We start from the raw sequence: 12,276 nt of genomic DNA on the forward strand, positions 1-12,276 counted from the left end.
CTCATGAAGACATGGGGACTGGGTCAGCAGAGGGAGAAGAAATCATTACTTACTGAAGTCATATGCTTTATCTCTGGAGTAAGAAATGTGATGCCCTTGTTCTTTGGTCCTCCATGAAGAAAAATGTGGGGGTATGTTTTAGATAAGTCACATGGTAAGTTTTTAGTTTCTCCTTATTTATCTATTTTTATTTAGTGAAAAGTTTGGGTTGATAAATGAAATAATATACATGGCAATTGGCATACTCTTTGAAAGAAAGGTGCTATTGGAATGGAAATAATTGTTTTAAATTCTTCGAAATGAGAAAGAGAGAATGAGCAGATGGCTCATCATGCTTTCATTGGCTTTCAGGTTGGTTCCAAATGGCACACTATTGCCCGGGCAAATATTTGGAATCAAAATGACCCTATTCCATTTGTTCAGAATATTTCAATACTCTGTTGACTATGCAAGCCATGCTCACTATTACAAAAAGACATAAACTTGCTAGGAAAATGTCTGTGGTTTATTGGAGCACTGGGATGGAGTTTGAGAAGAAAGCAATGGAAAAAACAGGTATCCACCATCAAATGGCAAAGATGCTAACAGGGAAAGTAAACAGTCTCAGCACATTGTGGAATCTGAGTGAAGGTGGCAGACTTTTATCTAGGTGTGGACAAACTCTATAGGCTACATCATTGTAGAGACAGGACTATTTTCAAATGAAAGGTGGTTCTTGAATTGTGGATTTTATGCTAAATAAGCTAACAATACTATTTTGTAATTTTGACAGAACCCATTATCTTTATGAATAAATAACATTTACTTTTCTTTTCTTAGTTAAACATGAAATCACTGTATTTTGGAATCTCTCTTAAGAAAACAAAGTAAAGCAGAATGATACAAGACTGAAGAGGAAAGTACTTGGGCCTAATAAGAAAGAAGAAATTAAAGCCTAGTTACTTAGTGATATGAACTTAGATTTGGATGGTGGGAACTGGCCATCTCAATGCTCTTGCTTCTTACTAGAGATTATTTTAAGAACAATAGTAGGGGTGCATAGAGAGAGATTAGAGTGTGACACAGCCTATGCAATTTGATTGGCCCAAGTCTGTTTGATATTAAACACACCTTAACCTGTCTTAGTTACCACATCTTGCTGAAGTATCAGTTTTCTTTCTGTGAAGTGGAAAAATACTAAAACCTACTTTATAATTATCAGAAATGAATATATATTATATTGCTTAACATAGTATCTGAAATATAGATTTAGGATTTTTCATATAGTAAATTTGCTATGCAAAGGATTGAATCGGTATTGCCTGAACTATTTAATTTTCTTTAAATGATGTTAGGGAATAAATTCAATAAAAGAACCCATTTGTTCTGCTTTTTATCACTTAATAATTAAAGGCCCAGTGTTCTGTTGGAAGAAGGCTAGAAGGACCTAGATATTAGAGTTTCCCTGAAATAAAAAGCAGATTTATTCCTTCTCACTGTGCTTTGGTTGCTTCTACCTCTCTAAGCAATTGGTACCTTCTGGCTATGATTTTGTATTGTCTCTGTTAGAAGTTATGCAAGTATGAATTAGTCCCCCCCCACCCCAATGATCATGACCACTAGTGGTCATTCCAGTAATAGAAATCTATTTTTCTCCTCGTGTTGTGATATATCTCAGAAAAGGGCTCTGCATTGGGGAACTGGGAGTTTCTAAAGCAAACAAACAGTGGAATTCTTCAAGATCCAGCTCAAATCTGTCCTGTTTATGAAAATTTCCTTAATTCGCTAGTAAGAATTAATTGCTTGCCCTGGCTGGTGTGGCTCAGTTGGTTGGGCATTGTCCTGTGCATCAAACTGATTTGCTTCCTGGTCAGGGCACATGCCCAGGTTGTGGGCTCCATCCTTGGTGGAGGGCATGCAGGAGGCAGGGCCTAGCATTGGTGTTCCTCACTATCTCTCTCCCTTCCTCTCTCTTTAAAAATCAATTTTAAAAATACTTTAAAAAGGACCTCTACAGCTTTGTGGTTGTTTTCCATGAGCACAAAATCCTGGGACTTGTGCTTAAAGAGGGGCCTATTTTCTTTGAGGAAAAAAAAAATTTTAAAAAAAAGGATTGCTTTACACTCCCCCAGGCAGTTTCTATATACGGCATAATTTTGCATTTATGTCTTACTTCATCTTTATATTTGTATATTTTTATGTATTCTTACTCCACATTTGTTTTCTTACTTTTCAGACTCCCTTGGCAGTCAGCACCGCTGAGAGCTAGGCCAAGGCTCCATCACTGTGGCTTTCCCATCCCACCCAGCATCTGGTCTTGCCCTCAAGTATCCAAACAAGGTCAGCTCCTAGCCCTCCCTTTCTGCAGGACCCTGAGGCTTGCAACTCGGTTCTGGTGATGGTGTCCATGAAAATGCATGTCCTTAATTTGGGAATTGGGGCGATTTCAACTGTAATTATGTAAAACTCCATTTGGAGGTAAATAAGGATGAAAGTTTGTGGAACCAGTGCCCGTGTAATGCAGAAAGCACTGGTCCAGCTGACATCCAGCTCCTTGGCTGAGAAACCTTGCAGACTGTAAAGCTCGCCTCTGAGCAAAGGCACATCTATTTACACAGTTGTGGCTGTTTCTGTTTCAAATTGACATTTGCTTCTCCAATGCCCCTCTCCCTTCTCAGTGATGTTTTCTCACTGTTCCATGTAAATGCTTCTATTTTTCAAATTATTGATCTAAAGGGGCTGGAAGCAGGAGTTCTTTGCAGGAAAGGAAAAATCACTTGGCCTATGAAGTCGCCTTGCATGCCTGACTTTTGAGTTCAGTGGTTACCCTCCTAAAAATTAAATAATGTCTTTTTAAGGCACAAAACTGTGACTGTTTCAAACTCCGTAAGTATCTAGGCCCCGCCTAAACATACTGTTCTTGGTGAGAAATGATTATATCTTGCAGATTCCTTTCAATACTATGTGCACAAGCCAGCAGACCTTTGTTCTTTTGATTGGAAATGTAAATCATACTTAAGAAGTGTTCCAAAAGAGCCCAGAGCTGAGTCCTTGGACACAAAGCTGCAACTCGCTGCAGATTCTGATAGTTGAGTTACAACTCACTGAAAATCGGGGGTTTAAAATGGAAGCGCTGACAAACCTTCAAGCCGGGCAGCACAAATGGCGCCTCGATAATTTATAGTCTACAGGCAGCTCTTGGGTTTATTATCACAATGACAAATGCACTGTCATTGTTAATAGGATATTTCCCAGCAAGGACTTCTTGTTATGCAAGCCAGGTTCGGTATGTCATGCAGCATGATAGCAATAAAGTCTACACGAATTTGTAATGAACTTCAATTACTAATAGATTATGGTTAATGGGAAATATGTGCAGTAAAGATATGGGTTTTTATATGCGCCTTCTGGTACTCTACAAGGCAGTGATTTATGCTACAATTTATGTTAACATTTTCTACTATGAAAAGGCCCAATTTGGTAGAAAGCCACTTCATCCATAGCAAATATTTAAGATAATTTTGCACATAATATAAATGAAGGCATAAAATTAGATATTAAAGTTAAATATAACCTTTTCATTGAAAAGGGAGAATTTTTTTTCTCTCCTGAATAGTACTGTTAAAAATTCTTGCTATAAAACAAAAGCAAGAGATATATTGATGTCTTTGAGTTAAATGTAGCATTTTGTACGTGAATTTCTTGTTTTAACTCCCTGCTGTAAGTGAGGGCCCCGTTAAGATTTTATATATACTTGCTTATGTAAATATTATTTTAAATTAAGAAAATCCACAAGTTTCTTGTTAAATTAACATGAATTTATCGTCCACATCATGCTTCCTTCTCTGCAGAGATTGAGGGCTGTGATATAAGCGTGGAGGAGCATACTTAAATTGACAAAAACTGACATTAAAAAATGCTAACCACAGCTTAGCCAAGTATACATGAAAAACAAAACAAAACAAAAACAACCAATGATTCCTTTTTCCAGCATATCCACAGTGTATATACTCCCTGCCTGTTAACCCTAGGTTATTAGATTCATCTGTGGCAGTATCTCAGTGCTTGTGTTCAGGTAACCCTGATTTTATTGTTATAATTGTTCTATTTTAATATTAGGTTATTGTTAATCTCTTACTGTGTCCAATTTATAATTTTTTTTTTCATAGGCATCTATGCATAAGAAAAATAACCATCAAATATATGGGATTTGGTACCATCCATGGCTTAAGGCATCCACTGCGGTTCTTGGAATGTATGCCCTGTGGATAAGGGGGGACTACTATAATAGACATCGTGCTGGTTAAACATCTGGGATCCATGTGATTAATAAAATAAGCACACTTCTCATCTTGATATTTTTTCTCTATTTGGGTAAAAAAAAAAATAATGTCCTCGAAAGCAGTCATCCACTCTCGTAGGCCCAATACAACCTGTGTTGAATTTTTTAAAGTTTTTCTCTTATTTTCTCAATGTTCCTGTTTTTTAGATTAGAAAGAAGATTCTGAAAAAGATGGGAAAGACTTGGGTCAGATTAATTTACTTGTGGTGTTACCGAAAAACTGGAGAAGAACCAAGCAACGCTTAGAGAGATGGAGTTACATTTATTATGCGCGGGCCCAGAGGAAAATGTCTCTCAAATTCTGGGTAAAATCACACACGAAGTTTCCCATATTTATACGATTTTACCTTCTTTGTCTCCCAAATATGGGTTTTTTTCGGTTCCCTTTGCAAATTCTTAAAGGGCCCTATGTGCTGGCGCTTTGAGACCTCAACCAAAGGCTTGGCCTGGTGCCAGCACTGATAACTTCGTCTGGGGAAGGTTTATGGCCTCTCTGAAATGGGAGTAGTCTTATTTTCCTTATTATTCAAGCCAACAGGCATTTACAGAAGCCAGAAATAGCAGAGTTAACATTTCCAACAGCAGTTTTTATATAAGATGGATACTTCAGTGGAGTTAGGGCATGGGTCCAGCCACTGGTACGCCAAATAAGTTAACATTGTACATCGAAGGCAGAACGTTATTTCTCTCTCATGTAGCAGGCTGAGGGAAGAGAGTCCACCCCTGATGTAGCAACTGCTCCGTTGGGTCCCAGGACCCAACTCCTTCTACTTACTGCTTTGCATTTTCTAGACAGTGCCACTCTTATCTGCATGGTCTGAGATAGTTCACTATCACATCTACATGCTAGCCATCCAGAAGGAAGAAAAGCAGAAAGAGAACATACGTCTCCCTTTGTCCACATGTCCCACAAATTGTTGCTTCTCACATCCCATTGGCTAGAATTTGGTCCTCTGACTACATGTAACTCAAAAGGAATATGAGAAATGAAGTCACCTGGGAAGCCATGGACCTAACTTAAAAGAAAAAACACATTATGTTACCCTAGAAGGGGAGGATTGCTATTAGAAATCAGTTTCTGCCACATCACCTTCAACGCTCTGGCCTGCTGAAAGAACTCAGGTCTCATCATTTGCCAGTACAAAATCTCTTTTGTTATGGATATTCAATAATTGAGATTATATTTACATACAGACAAAATAATAGATCAATTCACTGGGATTGTTCTCCCCTGCCCAAAAGGCAGGCCACAGCCATATGGGAGCTGCCTTTCGAAGGTAATACATTATTGGATCAAGTGTGATTAAGTCAAACAGATACTCTCTTGGCACCAGAGTCACCAGGTGAGATCAGTCCCCAGGAAATAGAATGGAAATTCAGAAGTTGGTAGACAATTCCTAAAATTAGGCTTGGAGAGTGAGGAGAGAAAGGAACAGAAAATCAACAAGTATCAACATTACAGGCAGCCAAGATAAGGTGGTTAAGAAAATGGTCTCTGGGGTTGATCAGTGTGGGTTGAAATTCTAGTTCAGAATTCTCACCAGCTGTGAGAATGTGGGGGAAGTTATATAAGCAACTTAAACCTTAGCTCCCTTATTTATGAAATTGGAATAAAAAGACTAACTCATAAACTTGTTATGAGAATTAGATTAAATAATGTAGCACAGTGCCTAACATATCATAAGCCCTCAAAAATATTAACTATTATTAATGTGGAGGCCTTAAAAGTATTTAAGGTTTGTTTAATCTAGCAAAGAATCTCCTTCCAAGATCAACCCCTTTTCAAACTGGAAATCTAGAAATTAAGGAGACCAAAGAAAACATATGGAAGCAGGTGAGCCTGGGAGTCAATGTTTACTTCACCATCCTAAGACTCACAGATGGGAAACTCATGGATTGCCAAACTTGTCCAAACAAATCTACCCCATGAGGTTTCTTCTGAGGCAGTTAGACCTGGCTAATTTCCTTGTCCTGTTTTCTGGTATCTTTTCTACAAGGAGAAAGGAGTGGAAACAAAACACAAAGAGAGTAAAGCACCTCTCATTAAAAGCTGTCATGGGGTAGATTAAGCCTCTTGGAAAACAGTAGCAATATCTTGATAAATAAGCTAAGGCTGCAATGTGCTTGTGCTGATAATAAGTAGCGTCGAACAACTGCCTCTTCTACAGAACCCTGGGATTTATATCCGGTCTGTCTGCGTTGGAAACTAGAGAATTAACTCATGAAACTCATCCATCAACCCATGGAGAAAAAGGATCCACAGCATAGAAATGAAATTAGCATGGCATTAGTTAGCTGTAGGACATAAATAGAGGTACTGACATTTTCCTGCATCTTCTGTATCAAATATCATTGGAGAACTTACCCAGCTTGGACCGTAGTTGATGGCCACTGTGATTTATACCAACATTTTCTACCCAAGGAAGGTTGTTTGCAAAGTCCTTCAAGTATCATTAGGACGAGTCAGGAAACACAGATAATTCTTCAAGAGAATATGATCATGGGAAGACACTGCTTATACAGAATATTCACAATGCGTCATTGCAGCCTCCAGAACTGAGCATCGCTGTATTTATTAATCCATTGCTGCAGAGATTACGGCAATCTGACATGCAGCCCTAATGAATTTGGGGCATGTTTGGAAATTGTGACTGTCGTTGCCCAGGGAGCCTCTTAAATCAACTCCCTTTTACTGCAGTTGCCTTTCCACGGTGTATATCACATTGAGAAATGGATTACACAATCTGTAGCTTTAACTACGCTGCATTAGTTGATCTCATACTGTGGATGTGTCCCTCAGTGTATGAATCACGGGGGAGCTAGGACATGGTGACAGATAATTCAAACATGAAATTGGTGATTCCTGGGATGGGATAGGAATAATAGCGAAATAAAAACAAAAGTTAAGGCGAATGGATGGGAGAATCCAAGTATTTGTTATTAGATTATAAAACAAACTTATTAGTGAAGCATAGTATTAAGAAAAAGCTGTATTTCATTATTCAAAGAAGATGATTTTTTATAGTACACTTTGACCCTCCAATTACTTCTTCTTCCCTTTGTAATCAGATTCCTTTCAGTTTTCAGATGGACATTTGGGAGCAAAGGTAATTCAGTTCTATGAAGTCTTATTCTTGATCAGAGGAGACCAAGATGGCGGCGTAGGTAAACACCGGAGACCGCTGCCGCAAACAACCATTTCAAAAATACAACTAAAAGACGGAACGGACATCACCCAGAACCACAGGAAGGCTGGCTGAAGAGAGACTCTACAACTAGAAGGAAAGAGAACAGCAAACCGAGGCTCAGAGGAGGCGCAGTGTGGAAAATACAAAGGTACCGAGGTGCTCGCGAAAGCGGGCTGGTGGCTGAGGGCGCGGTTGTCGTTTCGGTCGGGAGTGAGTCTCAGACTCTGGGCTCCAGATCCGGGCAAGTCTCTAGGGACCCAGACTCAAACGGGAGAAGCGGGATTATCCGGCATCAGTTGGAACCTGAGGGCAGCTTTCTCTCCGAGGTTTGCAGCGGCTGCCGGGGTTCTGAGAAGCAGAGCCTCTGGGAACGGGACTGAGAGCGGCCATAACTGCTCCCTCCGCCCGCCCTGTTGATCCCGCCCCGCCCAAGCCCTGCGCACAGCCATTTGCCGATCGCCTCAGGCAAAGGCTGGATTAGCGCCTCCCCAGAAGACAGACGTTTTCCACACAGCTGATTCCTACAGCCAGTCGGCCTGGTGGTCAAATCCCTCTAGTGTTAACTACAACAATTAAGGCTTGGCTAGAACAAGACTGCGCACAAAGACCACAAGGGGGTGCACCAAGAAAGCATAAAAGATGCGGAGACAAAAAAACATGACAGAAATGGAGGATATGGAGCTAAGAATCGCAATTTTGAGGGCTTGCTATAAACTTGAGCAGAGCCTCACGAAAACTAATGAGACCCTCGATGCTACGATAAAGAAATTAGAAAGTAAGCATACACGGACTGAAATAAAGAATATTATACCCAATAGCAGACCAGAGGAGCACAAGAATCAAACCAAAGATTCGACAAAAAACACCCAACTGGAAAAGCAAAATGAAAAAAGAATCCGAAAGTGTGAAGATAGTGTAAGGAGCCTCTGGGACAGCTTCAAGCGCACTAATATCAGAATAATAGGGGTGCCAGAAGATGAGAGACAGCAAGATATTGAAAACCTATTTGAAGAAATGATGGCAGAAAACTTCCCCCACCTGGTGAAAGAAATGGACTTACAGGTCCAAGAAGCGAAGAGAACCCCAAACAAAAGTAATCCAAAGAGGACCACACCAAGACACATCATCATTAAAATGCCAAGAGCAAAAGACAAAGAGAGAATCTTAAAAGCAGCAAGAGAAAGAGACTCAATTACCTACAAGGGAATACCCATACGACTGTCAGCTGATTTCTCAACAGAAACTTTGCAGGCCAGAAGGGAATGGCAAGAAATATTCAAAGTACTGAATACCAAGAACCTACAACCAAGATTACTTTATCCAGCAAAGCTATCATTCAGAATTGAAGGTCAGATAAAGAGCTTCACAGATAAGGAAAAGCTAAAGGACTTCATCACCACTAAACCAGTATTATACGAAATGCTGAAAGGTATCCTTTAAGAAGAGGAAGAAGAAAAAGGTAAAGATACAAATTGTGAACAACAAACATGCATCTATCAACAAGTGAATCTAAGAATCAAGTGAATAAAGAATCTGATGTACAGAATGAACTGGTGATTACAATGAATCAGGGACATAGAAGGGGAATGGACTGACTATTCTTGGGGGGGAAAGGGGAATGGGAGATGCGGGAAGAGAATGGACAAAAATCGTGCACCTATGGATGAGGACAGTGGGTGGGGAGTGACGGCAGAGGGTGGGGCGGGAACTGGGAGAAGGGGAGTTATGGGAAAAAAAGAGGAACAAATGTAATCAGAACAATAAAGATTTAATTTAAAAAAAAAGAGATAAAAAAAAAAGTTTTATTCTTTAAGACAAGCTGCATCTAAGATGAACAAGAATCATAAATTTAATTTGCCAATATATAGACATGCAGTGTGAAGTCAGATGGTACAGGGTTCAGTTTACTTCCTGATACAAACTTGATTTGAGAGCTGAATTACCAGTATCTTGGCTTCCTTACCATCAACATGGAGTAATAATAACCGATCTTTTAAACTCATCAATAATGAAATGACCCCTTATATACCATTCTAACTAGGACATTTGGGAGGCTTGAGGCAGACACAGGATACACTGGGGGAAAAGGTATTTGTTTTCAGGATAGACAGGAATTGGAAATGACAAGAAGCAGAACTTGAGACAGCCCAATTCATCTCCTGTTAAAGGCCATCTGGTCTTATTCTCTCTGCAAGTCGGCTCCACTCCTCTTTCTATGGTATCCTAGTGCGCTTCTCCCACATGTGGGCCCCAGTGGCAACTCTGGACTTGAATCTATCACGACCTTTTGGTTTACTTACTATATAGAAAGCCACCCAGCCTCCTGAGTGTTTTTCAAATATGTCAAACTCACTTCCACATCGGGGCCTTTGTACTTGCACTTCCTTCTTCCTGAAATGCTCTTCTCCTCACTCTTCACCTGTCTTACTCCTTCACTTCATTTAAACCTCCGTGCAAATCTCTCCCTTTTAAAGAGGCATTCCCTGAGCACTCTGACTAATATTATGCCATCTGGTATTCTTTTTTATCTACTTTTATTGTCTTAACAGTGACTATCACTATCTGACTTTGGTTCACCCCCTCACAAATTCGATATTGGCTGAATGATGTATTTTATGACTAAATGAAAGAATTAATGCCTGACTCATCCAGATTTATAACTAGATTTCTAAGAGAATCAAAATTATCCATTTCATACTTTTCAAAAGGAACCACTCCAATCAAATACTGGCCAGCCTATGAGTTGCCGTCTTATGTCATCTGTCCCACCCATTGGTCTATTCAGAGACAGAACTGAGATGGGGTCAGTTCACACGGTACAGAGTGCAGGCACTTACAGTGTCAGGCAGGCAGATTCCCTAAGTGGGGCTTAAGTGGTCCAACCCTGATGGCACCTTTAGTTTTGTGAAGCACCAGCTAATCGACACAGAGAGGCCATATACCTTTGACTAGAAATGTCAAGGTCAGGAACTAGATTGGCTCTTCTCAGTACTAGCTCTCTGGCCTCAGTCATAATTTACCTTAATTTAATTTTTTTACCTGCTCTGAAATTTTTATTGAATTTTATGAGCAATTAATAATATAGTTAATGTTTTTTAAATTCCCTTTGAGCCTGTTGCTACTTTATGAGAATATTTATGTAGTTTAACTCCTGAAACCCTCACAACTACCTTGTGAGGTAGGGACTATAACTACCTTCATTTTGAAGATAAGGAAATGTGGGAATAGAGAGAGAATAAGTTGCCTGAGATTGCTCAGTGAGTTAACAGAACCAAGATACAAACCCAGGAAGCCTGATCCGACCTCTTCATCTAACAAGGTTATTTCATACGTTCATCCCCCTGCGGGGCTTAGCAAAAAATCTTTATTTTCTTAGAAACCACATCCTGAGGGGGTAAACACATGCAAATGTGCTTTTAAAATGTCAACATATTTTGAGTTAGCTATTCTTAATAAACATCTAAAATATAACAAACATACCTTTGGGCCTGTGCAGTTTGACAGGCTTAAGATCTAGTATTCTCTATGATCTATGCATCTGTTTTTATGTATGTACACTAGAAACTTGAAATATTTTGCCCAAATTGACAGTTTTCAATGAAGACATTTGCCAATTTTTATAATAAGCAAATAGCCAGGCCCTAAAACATTGTGCTCTACTTTAAATAAGTTAAAGTTTATACTAATACTAAGGGCAACAGTTTTGATATTTTTTTTGTGTGTGTGTAAGCTATGCTTACAATAAGAATATAAACACATAGGTATAAAAGAGATGTTTGAAAAGAATTCACTGAAAACCCATTATTTAGCACTTTCCATGTGTGGCACTATGTTAAACACTGAGATGTACAATGATGTATATTACAATGCTCTAAATTTATGTCACAGGCTTTTTTTTGTGAACCTCAAGAATAAACTTGAAAAGTCAGTATGTGATTGCCTCAATCCTTTGTAATATCATGCAGAGTAGACAGAAACCAATAGTTCTATCCCTTGTACCTATGTAGCTTTCCACCACCAACTGGTATGTACTCATGAAGATTTTATCTTTAAAGAGACTTGAGTGTTATATGGAAGCAAGTGCAAATTTATTTATCCTTTATTTTTTTATTTATCCTTTATCCTGTATTTTTTTAAAGATTTTTTATTCATTTTTTTGAAAGAGAGCAAGAAAGAGAGAGAGAGAGAGAAACATTAATGTGAGAGTGAAAGATCGATTGGTTACCTCTTATACGCCTCCTCCCACTGGGGATCAAGCCTACAACCAGGGCATGTGCCCTGACCCAGAATCAAATCAACAAACTTTCCATGCACAGGACAATGACCAACCAACTGAGCCACACCAGCCAGAGCTATACTTGTATTTTATAGTAAGGGCTGTATAGGGATGAGGAAAAGGCCATATTTACAAATATCCATCTATGGGCTGCTATTCTTTTCTATCTTCAAGTAGCATATTAGTTCTAGTCTTGTTTTATTTTGCATTTGCACTTTTTAGAAAAGGCCATAATTTTCTTGTAGAGTCTTGATTTCCATCATTTTGGCAAAATTGTTCAAGGTCACCATGGTCCCTATTAATTAATCATGTGTGCTTCATGGATTTTCTCTGTCAGTAGTACATATCAGTATGATTAATGGTTCAGGGTTCATATTTAAGAATCTGATTGGATAACTGTCGTTTCATTTGTTGGAACTTATAATTCAAAAAACATTGATGAAGTCGTCCAAGAAAAGAGGGCAATGCAAGTCAGTTTTACTTATTACGAA

This window comes from Myotis lucifugus, unplaced genomic scaffold (genome assembly GCF_000147115.1).
Source record: "Myotis lucifugus unplaced genomic scaffold, Myoluc2.0 scaffold_745, whole genome shotgun sequence".
NCBI lineage: Eukaryota > Metazoa > Chordata > Mammalia > Chiroptera > Vespertilionidae > Myotis > Myotis lucifugus.